The sequence below is a fragment of the Octopus bimaculoides genome, chromosome 2, assembly GCF_001194135.2.
Source record: "Octopus bimaculoides isolate UCB-OBI-ISO-001 chromosome 2, ASM119413v2, whole genome shotgun sequence".
In the NCBI taxonomy this organism is placed as follows: domain Eukaryota; kingdom Metazoa; phylum Mollusca; class Cephalopoda; order Octopoda; family Octopodidae; genus Octopus; species Octopus bimaculoides.
Window position 1 is genome coordinate 87264533 of NC_068982.1, and position 12343 is coordinate 87276875.

Sequence of the window (12343 nt, forward strand, 5' to 3'; positions counted from 1 at the left end):
TGTAGGTCGTATCGGAGTGGGTAAGGGACATGGGAGTTATAAGTATTTCTTAGCCAGTGGCCGGTTCATTCAAGATTGTTGCCTACAGAACTCGGGAGCACAATTTTTTGATAATCATCCGCGTACCATTGCACATTATTGGAGCATCTAAGTTCCTTAGCAGCATGATTGGCGCGCCAACTTTCAGATGCAGTTCGTGAGCTGGTAGTTCTGTGGGTCAGATTTGTCATGGGCCGGCCGGTCTATCTCAGATACATGGGAAGCTGGATTAAATTTTTCGTCAACACAGGGGAGCCAAAATAATTTTTTTCAATGTCCAAGGAAGCCAAATCGCGAAAAAGGTTGAGAAATGCTGATCTATAACGATGGTTTTTATTTAGGCACATCGTAAAAGTAATTATAATGAATTGCTTAATATATATATAGATTATATCTATTTTATCTATTTCACACACACACATACATACAACACACACACACACGCACACACACACACACACACGCATACGCACGCACAAATATGCGGGTATACTTTCGTTACTACCAGCATTTACGTCAATTAAGCACGAAAGAATGCCAATATGCGTTTGCATAAGTGTATGAGTGTACATACGTGTGGGAGTATGTGCATGTGTGTAGATATATATATAGCTGTATGGTAAGAAGTTTGCTTTCCTACCACATGGTTGTAGTTTCAGTTCCACTGCGCGACACCTTATGTAAGTGTCGTCTAGCGTAGCCTTACAGTAATCAAAACCTTGTGAATGGATTTGGTCGGAAAGTGAGAGAAGCCTGTCGTATGTGTGTGTATATATATATATATATATATATATATATATATATATATATATATATATATATATATATATATATATGTGTGTGTGTGTGTGTGCGCGCGCGCGCATGTCTGTGTGTATTTTTTTCTGAGTTCGTCTACCACAACTGCTTGACAACCGGTGTTTATTTGTTTACGACCCCGTAACTTAACGGTTTGGCAATAACCGCTTGAACAGGTACCAAACTGAAAAAAAAATAAAAAATAAAGAATAAGTACTGGGGTTGATTCATTCGGCTAAAAACTTCAAGGTTGTGCCTCAGTATGGCCGCAGTTCGGTGACTGAATCAAATAAAATATAACACACGCATACACGCGTATATCGGATCCCTCATATCTATCTATCTATCTATCCGTCTGTCTATCTATTTATCTATATCATTCTATATATAATCCAACGACATTCATACTGAGATGGTTGCTACATTAGGGGACTGCGCTCCAACTCTATCAGCAGTGCAAAAAGATCAACTACACACACACACACACACACTCACACACACACATATATACCATCTGTCCCACTCCCACTGACTCACGGCACTACACTCACCTAATTGCTCACCTACACACATCTAACACCTCCAACAAACCACATGCACACCATACCATCACTCACACACACACACACGTCTTCCAGAGCCAGTAAAAAATAGAACATTAGGCTAGTTAGTACTGGGGTCGATGATATCGACTCATCCCTTTCCCTCAAATTTGCTGGCCTTGTACTAAATCAATAACCATTCTTCTTCTTCTTCTTCTTCTTCCTCTCATCATTATTATTGAAACCTTATGCAGTAATGCCTCGATATACGAGTTAATTTGTTCCCGGAGATTGCTCGTAAAACAGAGCAATACTTTCCCATAGTAGCAATGTTATAAATCGTAATTCGTTCCCAGAAAAATATTTCGCTAATAAAATTTATAATACACGTAAATAAATAGCAATAAAACAACAGTAGAATATAAAGAATATTTTATGTGAAGTAAAAAGAATATCAAGATCATTTATAATAAAAAAAAAAAAAAAAAAAATTATAATCGTTTTCTGAATCATTTTGACTCGCACTAGTCTCGCGCACACCATCACTTGTAGAATCGATCGCCAATTCACAAGCACTCGTAGACAGATTTTGCTGAGGCGCATTTTTTCGCTTTCTATAAATTTCTCAGTAACATGTAGAAGCATTTGTTATGGTAGTAGAAAATTTTGCTTTTCGTTCAAAATTTGGATCTTGTGCTTGAAAAATAAAACTCGTAAACCCGGCTCTCGTAAAGCGAGTCTTCGTAAAGTGAGATATTACTGTATCGTAAAAAAATGTAGAACAATATTCGAATGTTAATATCAATTTTCTCGTTTACAATATATTATGTAATATATAATCACACACGCACGCGCACACTCATCACAAGCAAATACACACACATGAACAAAAATGAGCTAACAGAAATGGCCCAGCATAGCCAGTAGCATCTATTTGAATTACATAGTTAATAGTTAAATACAGGTATACCAAATACTATACAACATAAATTTTTGTGTTATTAAAACTATCTCCGCCACTAAAACATGTGCCACAATTATCAAGTAACAGTTAAGATCAGCTCCATATGAGGAGTGGAGTATTAAGAATTCTAGTCGTGGACACGTTTCTGCCGGAGTCATCAACCTGACAATTGTCCTACAATTGTCTCCTGCACACGCGCACACACACATATATGTATATTTACTTATGTATATATGTGGGTATGTGTGTGTGTGTGTGTCTATATACATATATCTTAATCTTAATGTATAAAATTTACTGCGTGTGTGTGTGTGCGTGTATGTGTGTCCTCTATGCACGACCAAACCGCTGGATCAATCTGTACCAAATTTGGCATGAAGATTTATCATTACTCGGGGAAGGTTTTAGGGGTTCAAATTTTGGCCCTTAATGTTAATTTTTATTTCATCTCAAAAATACCATTATAACAGTGAAATATAATTATATGATTTACCATCTCCTTCTCCGCACAATTTTTCCGAGTTAATATTTCATTTCTAACAAATCTATTCATGGACGCGTCAATGAAGATGATCACCTCGCTGTAAAGTTGGTTGATATCTCTCTGCAACATACAACATTCTTACGGGGTTGAAGATTTGCACTAATTAATAATAATAATTAATAATATAGTTGTTAATAATGCTTTCCTCTCTGAGCGTTCTGTTTGCTTGGGAAGAAAACGATAATACTGAGACAATGGAGTTCTTTTACTGTGGAGGCTGCAATAATTTTTATAAAATCAAAACTTTATTCGCATCTGTTGAACGTTGTTCAACAACAGCAAGCAACAGTAAGGGCAACAACTCGGGTTAACTGTTTCTAATGTCGGAATAAGGCCTGAACTTTGTGGAAGAGAAGTAATCGATTTTATCGATGCCAATACTTGATTGGTATTTTATTTTATCAACCCTGGGTGAGGGGTGGGGGTGAATGGCAAAGTTGATTATGGCAGGGTTTGAATTCCAATAGTAAAGCGTCGGCGAGGTATTTCGTTTGACGCTTTAACAGTTCTGCTAATCCAATTTCCTTATCTTAATTAAGGCGGCGAGCTGGCAGAAACGTTAGCACGCTGGGCGAAATGCTTCGCGGTATTTCGTCTACCGCTACGTTCTGAGTTCAAATTCCGCCGAGGTCGACTCTGCCTTTCATCGTTTCGGGGTCGATAAATTAAGTACCAGTTGCGTACTGAGGTATATCTAATCGACTGGCTCCCTCCCCCAAAATTTCGGGCCAGGTGCCTAGAATGGAAAAGAATTTCCTTATATTAATTTCGAATTGTGGTACAAGGCCAGCAATTTCAGGTGAGGGAGTAAGTCGATTATTTCGATCCCAGTGTTTCACTGGTACTTATTTTATTAACACCGAAAGGATGAAAGGCAACGTCGACCGCGACGGAATTTTGAACTCAGAAAGTAGAAACGGACGAAATGCTGCTAAGCCTTTTGTCCAACGTGCTAACGATTCTGCCAGCTCACTGCCTTCCATCTTCCTTATACTGACACCGAAACGATGAGAAATAAAGGTGATTTCGGCGACTTTAAACTCAGTATGTAAAGGCTTTATGTTTTCCTTAATTTCCAATGATAGAAGAGACATCAAAAGTAGAACTGATGTCTTCCACAGTTGTCAAAGCTAGATGGTTTAATTTTTCAAAAAATCTTAGCCCGAATTTCATGCAGAGTTTTTTCCCCTAACACAACGTTTTGTTGTTATTTCTCTCACCCATGACAAAAAGAAAATAATTGCATAGACTTGTACGCAGAGTTACTTCCCTTGGACTCTAAGCATATCATAGTACCTGAGAATGAGTGCAACCTGATTTAAAATTATCCGTAAAAATATTCTAAGTATCAACTTGATACTTAATGTACTAATGTTTGAACTGAAACATTATTATTCTGAATTCCTTGCCTGGAATGAAACTTTGGTAAAACCACTTTAATAATAATATCTTCATTGCTTAAAACTCCCTGTTGCCATTCCTTTAATTTTCAGTAATTTTTACTTCCAGATAGATCACATAAAAAACTACACAATAAATTACACTGAATTCCACAACTTGTTACATTATACGCACATATATAGACATTAAGTATGCTTGCCTAAAGCACACAAAAAAGAGAATATTCAGTATAAAGTTAAACGATGTTGGCGGTCATTCGAGTATTGAATGACTTATTCTGTGGTAATTATTGCGCGCTGTGGGATCTTGTTAAATTTCATCCAACCATTTCATGTTTTTCAAATTTTCGCCAGATTATTATTTTTTTTTAAATGTATTAAAATCTAAAAGAAAAAAAAAATGCGATTTTCGTCATCAACATGCAAAACTATTTCAGAACTGCATGTTTCGAAAATAAATTATGAAAATTTGGTTGGCAAAAATTTAATAAGAGCTGCGCTAGGTTCAAAACAACACCGGGGTCACATCGTTTTAGGATCGATTGTTCTCTAACTCTTTCTTTTTGTCTGTTTCTCGCCTTCTCGAAGAAACCAACTGTAGTCAGACATGGAGAGGGATAGGCTCTACGAAATCTAAAAATGCCCCAAACACGATGTATGTCATGACGGCACTCCAAGGACTCATCAAGGAGTTAAAGGCACATGACATACATACATATGGTGTGACAGTCAGGGTAGTATGCGTACAAGCCATCCATTATTGTGTACACAGGCTAGGTCCTACTATTTCTCATAGACAAAAGTAGTTCTTGCAACAATCATTGACAAACTGGTGACTTTGAAGCTGAAAGCACAGTGGCTGTACAGAGGATCGAGACATTTTCAACTGGCACAAGTTTAGTCAGCAGAGAACCATGAAAATGAGAACGTAGACATGGTGTACCACATTACTGGGAGTGAGTGCCCCCTAGCCCTCATTAAGACATCACTCTAGAAGGAAAACTCTGATGTAAAACTGTGACTAGAATGCAGCCAATGATGTTGACTGGTTCTTTTTAGGATATCTGTCATCATTGTTCAGAGAGTAGAACTGGCTGTCTGCAAGGCCTCTCCTTATGTTACAAAGCATCATCAGGAAGAGGCCATTATATGTGTGTGTGTAGATAATGAAGTTGAGAAATGTAGCAAAACATACTACCCTGACTGTCACACCATTAGTGTGTGTCTTACTTGTATACCCAGTGAGCCAAGTTCCAAACTTATTTCTATGCCTGTGAGAGATATAGCTACTAGGTAAGGTAGTAATCAGTTCAGGTGCATATATGAAAAATTCCTGTAAATCAAGGTGGGGTTCCAAAAGTGTCTTTACCCCCCAGAACTTTAGTTATACCACAGATCCTGATCTGTTATAGCTACTTATTTTCACTTAATTACCTCCGCCTTAGCAAAGGCGGGGGTATTGTTTTCAGTTGTGTTTGTTTGTCCGTGGACAAGATAGCTCAAGAACCGCTGGATAGATTCGGATGAAACTGTCATGGATGTTTGGCCTCATGACTGTCACGAACTGATTAGATTTTGGGATCGATCCGGTACTGGACAAGGATTCTGGATTATTTTTCCTGCTTTTTACTTGTACATGCACACATATACTCACACATTTTCAGCATTGAACATTACCATCCCATTTCCAATGTACATACACGCACGCACACAAACATACCTCTCTCTTATACACTTCAAACGCCGTTTATCGGCTTTTTCCCTCCTTCCTTCGTTATTCATGTATCACTCCTTCCTTTTTCATTCATACGACGCTCTTTGTCATTTTGTTTCGTCTTTCTCTTTGTCATTATTTTTTCACTCATGGCTATTACTCTCACTATTTCTCCTTCACTGTATTATTATTTCATCTCTCTCTCTCTATATATATATATTTGGATTATTTTCCGTTTGAGAGCAGTCAGGTTCATTTTTAGTATTCTCGTTTGTGAGAGTAGTCGATTTTATTTCAGATATTCTCATTTTAAAAATCATCTCTGGCTAATCATTGAGAGGACGTTGGTGTTACTTTGGCGGAGGTTTGCGCTCGTTATAAACAAGAAATATTTTCATTTAGGAAAAAAAAAAAAAAAAAAAAAAAAAGGCTTGTGAGAAGACAGAGGCTCTGACTGAAAGAATTACAATGTACATGACAAATGGCAGTATTTGGTTCAGAATTCTGTGTAAAATTTGCTTAATCCCTTCATCCGAAAGATATATTTACATTTTGTGTGCTTTTCAAATTTCTGGTCTTCTTTCAAATTCATGAAAATTTATTTGCTTCTCATTGTAACATCACATTTCTTTTGCTGGAATATGTAGGATGCCTTCTTTAATAAGCTACTTAAGAGAAGTTCAATGCCCTTACCGACTTTGTTGCATCTCCAATACCAGACATATTGATGCAATTGATTTTCGGCTTGAACATCTGTGGGAAAAACATATGTATGAAGAGAATTCCAGAGGATAGTTGTTCTAGAGAGGAAGGATTGGTTAATGTTTAATGTGAAATCTCAGTAGTGCAACCCAGTAAAGGTTATGGGAGGAAAAAAGATAAAATTTTGTAATATCCTGAATACTTCAACCACACATACAGGTATACAACTGGGTTGCACATGGTATGTTTATATATATATAAACATACAATACCATGTGTATCCCAGTAGTATCATAAATAAGACTGAAATGTTTGGTAGCCAGAAGGGTACCCAGCCATGATATAATGTCTCAGAAAATCTATCAGCATTGAAATGTGAATATAAAATGAAGACGATGATAATATACAGATCAGGGCAACTCCTGTGGTACCTCAACCAACATGTCATCTAGAAAATTGAAGTCATGTATAATTTGAGTGAATCTGGTTTCTTTCCAGTTGTTTCTCATAAAAAGAAAGATTTAAATTTTGATTATGTTATCTTCATACATCTTAAGCATGAATTGCATTCTTTGTGGAAAATGCAATATATATATTGCATTCATAGCAGAAAATGTGAAGGTGCCTGGCTTAGTGGTATTCGGCTTGTGATTATGAAGTCATGAGTTCAATTCCCAGTGGAGCATTGTGTCCTTGAGCAAGACACTTTATTTCACATTTCACGGTGTTCCAGTCCACTCTGTTGGCAAAAATGAGTCATACCTGTAATTCAAGGAGGCAGCCTTGTCACACTCTGTTTCATGCTGAATCTCCCTGAGAAGTATGTGAAAGGGTCTGCATGCCTGTAGAGTGCTTGGTCACTTGCACGTTAATCTCATGAGCAAGCTGTTCCATTGATTGGAACAACTGGAACCCTCGTCATAAGCAGTTGAGTACCAGTTATAGATATATATATTCCCTATATATCCATGTTCCCCATTCACTGCATTTCCCTTCTCCTTCTGCACTGTTGCAAACTCTGTGCTCACTTACTCTGTCCAATCCCCAGTGCCACTCAGCTTACATTCATCTCACTGAACCTTGAGGCTATGCCCTGGCACATCACTACCATCTAGGGCAGCTATGTATCTCCTCTACAGCAAGATACCTGTTTCTGTCCCTCTATCAAAGCTTAACCTTACATCATCTGGCACAAAGCCTCAATACCATTTCCCATCTCAATTGAAGGATTTCTGTCCTGGAAGTTACTTGGTGACCTCACTGGTATTGGTGCTATGTGAAAAGCACACAATACACTCTGTAAAGTGGTTGGTGTTAGCAATGATATCCAGCTATAGAAGCCATGCCAAAGTTAATAGTGGAGCCTGGCACAGTCCTCTGGCTTACCAGTTCCTGTCAAATCATGCAACCTATGTTAGCATGGAAAGCAGACATTAAATGATGATGATGATGATGATAGTGATAGTAATTCTAATCTTTGAGAAATTATTCTTAATTGAGTTATGTCATTCTGTAGAGAGATAAACACTGTTGATATTTGGAACATAGTTTAGCATAAAATTTTGATGCATGGTTTGATTTTAGATCACTTTTAAATGGGATGTTGGCAATTATAAAACATGAGTAGTTTTGGGCAAGTTGATATAGAAAAAAAGATACCAGCTATAGATTTTGCCTAATAAAGAATTACTGCAATAATTAACATTTCCATGGATGGAAGAAACTGCCACCAGAAAACTATTTTAATTGCACAAATGTTTCACAAAATATTAGTCAGACACCATTATCTATTTGGCTGCAAGTTTCAAGAAAAGACCATACAGTAATAGATTTGAATTGAGTGAAATGAGCTTTATCATGTCACATATCTCTGTTGATTCTGGAACTGAAGTACATCATAAAATAGACTTGGAACCTTTCCAGAGTAGCCAAACTGGTAAAAAGATAAGTGCAATAAAACTGATATTTATTTACAGTCAGTCCTAATCAGTTTTCATGAGTTGGTAAGTTGAAAGATGGCCAAGAGATATCAGTGGTTCTTTCCTAAAGCAAGAACTTTTTGTATTTTGGTTTAGTTAAATTCAAGGAAAGGAATATTCATTCTTTCTAATTATTTTCAGTTTAAATTTTAAAAGATAAAATAAAATTTCTAAAATGTCGACACATTTTTGTGGAGAAGGCATAGTTGATGAAATTGACTCTTGTACTTGACTAGTACTTCATTTATATCAGCTCCAAAAGGATGAGAGGCAAAGCTGTACTCTTGTCTTGCCATCATGTGATGGTAGTAAATGAACACCACCATCATGCAAGCAGTGTTGCACATTTCTAGTCTTTTATGAAAAACATTTCTGGCCATTGGGAAATATTACCGGGCTTGAAAAATCAACAAATTCTGTTTGACCCATATAGCATGAAGCAAATGGATGTTAAATGAATTCATAGTTCATAATGGTGTGCATTATATCCAAGGGATGGAGTGCAATGTTGGTAACAAATTATAAAACTCTCAGCCATTATTTTTAACAGTACATTATCCAACCAACTGCAAACCTGAAACAAAAAGAATTAAATGAAGCTGAACTTATTCATAAAGCTATGCACCTGTATATGAAATAAGATTTTAACTTTTACCAAGTCCTGCATTTGTGTAAATAATGAGAGCAGAAAAATTCAAAAATGAGAAAGGAGTTCAATAGGGCTGTATTCTTTCTCATGCTTGTTCAACATCTACACAGTGGATATAAGAGAATACAGGAAGAAGATGGCATCAAAATAATAGGCTTGCATATTTCTAATCTAAACTATGGAGACAATACTGTTCTACTTGCCAAGACTGAAGAAGACAGTATCAAATACACATGGTCTTTATCTCAACCATAAGGAAACAAGTGATGATGGTGAGAAAAAGAGACAGTAAATGTTAATATCAAACTGGGCAGTGAGAGGCTTGAACAGGTTGAATTGTATAAGTGTCTTGGTGCTCAAATCTCTGATGAAGCTGCATTTAAGAAAAAACTTAGGATAGGCCTCTTACAAGGACTCTTGGAAAAATGAATGAGTGTTACAAGACAACAACTCCTGAATATTGTGAAAAAACAAAAGCTCATCTATTATGGCCATAGTCAATGAAGCAGAGGTCAGGAAAACATTATCATGGAAGATGGTAGTAGATCAAGAAGCAGGCAAAGAATGCAGCAGATGGACAATGTCATGAGCTGGTTGGACAGGAGGAGCAAGGCAGCTGGATAACTCAAGCCTAATCGGAAACACTTTGGTTGTAGTGTCATCAATGTGCTGCAGGTGTACGGTACAAGATGATGATGAAGTAAATAAAGATATAACAAGAACTTTTGGACACAAAAGAGAATGTTACAAAAGTTAAACTAGAAACTAAATTGGAAACAAATAAATAAATAAATAAAACAGTAAAAAGACATTTATTTTATTTATTTTAGAAACCAAAAGAAAAAAAAAACAAAACAATTTAATTAAACAAAATATTTGAGACTGAAATGAGCAAGTGTTCCAGACTGAATGATTTTTGCTAGAATAGAGTTTAATGTCACTATTTCAATTTGAAATCTTTAATTTTATGTTTTTGATGAGTTCCATGATAGGATATTTTCACCAAAAAAAAAAAAAAAAATGTTGAGTGTCATTAAAATATATAAAAAAAGGCATCTTCTTTGTACGTTTTGAATTTAAATACATTGGAAGAAGTTTATCAAGAAAGAGACCCAAGTTATGTTATATGCATAACTGATTTCTTCATATTTTCTACCTGTCCAGATTTCAATATTGAAATTAAAAAATAAAAAATAAAAACAAAAAGATAATGTTTAGCTAAATTTTCAATGGTCAAAGTGACTTAAGGAGGAGTGTGTGTGTGTGGGGGGGGGGAACAAAAGTATGAATTAAAAAAAAGTTTTATCAGAAATTTCATAAACTTTTCAAACATTTGTAAACACTTCATAACAATTGTCAGATTCTTAGTGCAACAATTGGTTTGCAACAGGATTTTAAAAACATTTTTAGAAAGGTCATGTGCACACATACACATATATACATACATACACACACACACACATACATATATTATGAAGTTGGAACAAACAGGACAATTACAACTCAATACAAGAGTATTATATATGTATATATATATATATATATATATATATATATATATATATATATATATATATATATATATATATACACACACACACACTTTTATTAGTTTCAATTGGCAGAAAGCTACCAATTTCATGCACAGTACTTAAACTGTTTGATAAGTGCTCAAACTCTTAGTCTTGAGTTACTTTCGTAACTTTGTCATGTGTACATTATGTTGAAATCAAAGTTTATACAGATTTCTTTGTATATTATAAAAGTAAAACAGTACAAATGTGGTTATACATGTTCTTTCTTAGATTAATTCAGAGAAGGTCATTTACAGGGTCCCCAGATTGTAGAGAAAAAGGAAGAAACTACAACCCATGGGTTGCTGCAGTAGAAAGCATTGCATCAAGACAATGAGTTATGCTCTAATCTGTCAAAGAATGGAATTTGCAAGAGACAGCTATCAGAGGGTGGTGTTGAACTGTATGTTTGTGATTAGGTGTCTGAGAGTGTGAGAATTTGAATGTTTTATTTGTGCTGCTTCTTTATGGATATTCAGGACTGAGCTACCATCATTTGGTGTGTCACTCTGGTAATAACTATTCTAAGTATAGTTCAATGCCATTGTCCTTGCACCATTAAACAAACTTTAACTTTAAAACACACACACACATTGATGTGTGTTTTTCACACATGCATATGTTCGCACTCAGGGTATTTGTGAATAAACTTTAGTAAGCCATAAATGGAGGATGACCAAAAGTGGTGTTAGGTAGCAGGAACCAAATTTTAACATTTTTCATATCTCTTTCAGATGTATTGACAGTCTCAACATGGCAGGCTTAAATCTGACAAAGGAAACAAAAAGGTATGCTTGTAGTTCTTTCTACCAAACACATTACTTGGAGATAATTGTCTTCTTGAATGTGGCTAGGCTCTTCAGAGTCATATTCAGATTCAGGAAAGAAACGCAAACCTTTGGAGAAATGTGTCATCCATGACCAAGAGATAGAAACATTCTCACAGGTCAGATGTCATCAGGCCAGCTAAATTTGTCCAGCAAGTCTGGAACATCGTCAACAAAATCTCCAGCAGTTTGACAAGGGTCACTGCCAAGCAGCTCAAGGTGACAAAGTTTACTATCAGATGTCAAGTGCACAAAAACATCAGGTACCATCCTAATATAAGAAAAGGGTAGCAAATGTTTGATCAGACCAATGAGAACTGTGTGAACATATAATCCCCCTAGCATTGTGATATTGTAGCTGTCATAACAGAAGCCCCTGTAAGCTAGATATATATTGGGAAATAGGGTGCTGATATAATGGTGGTGCCAGTGATACTGGCATACAGTCATTTCTATGGCCACAATTGAGCCATCATTGGGGCTGAATGTGGTTTTGTTAAATGGTCTGTTTCTGGTACTACATATCCATATATACATATAGAGAAAAAGCATACATTCGTGTGTGTGTGTGTGTGTGTGTGTGTGTGTATATATATATATATATATATATA

The 12343-nt window shown here is 36.0% G+C and overlaps 1 long non-coding RNA gene across 1 annotated transcript; it reads right to left on the reverse strand.

Moving 5' to 3' along the window:
- Positions 1–1794: 1794 nt before the first annotated feature.
- Positions 1795–6387, reverse strand: LOC128251579 (uncharacterized). The gene is made up of 2 exons (XR_008267178.1): positions 2837–6387; positions 1795–2138 (listed from the first exon to the last, which is right to left on the reverse strand). It is a non-coding gene; the product is annotated as an uncharacterized LOC128251579 (long non-coding RNA).
- Between the last annotated feature and the right edge of the window lie 5956 nt (positions 6388–12343).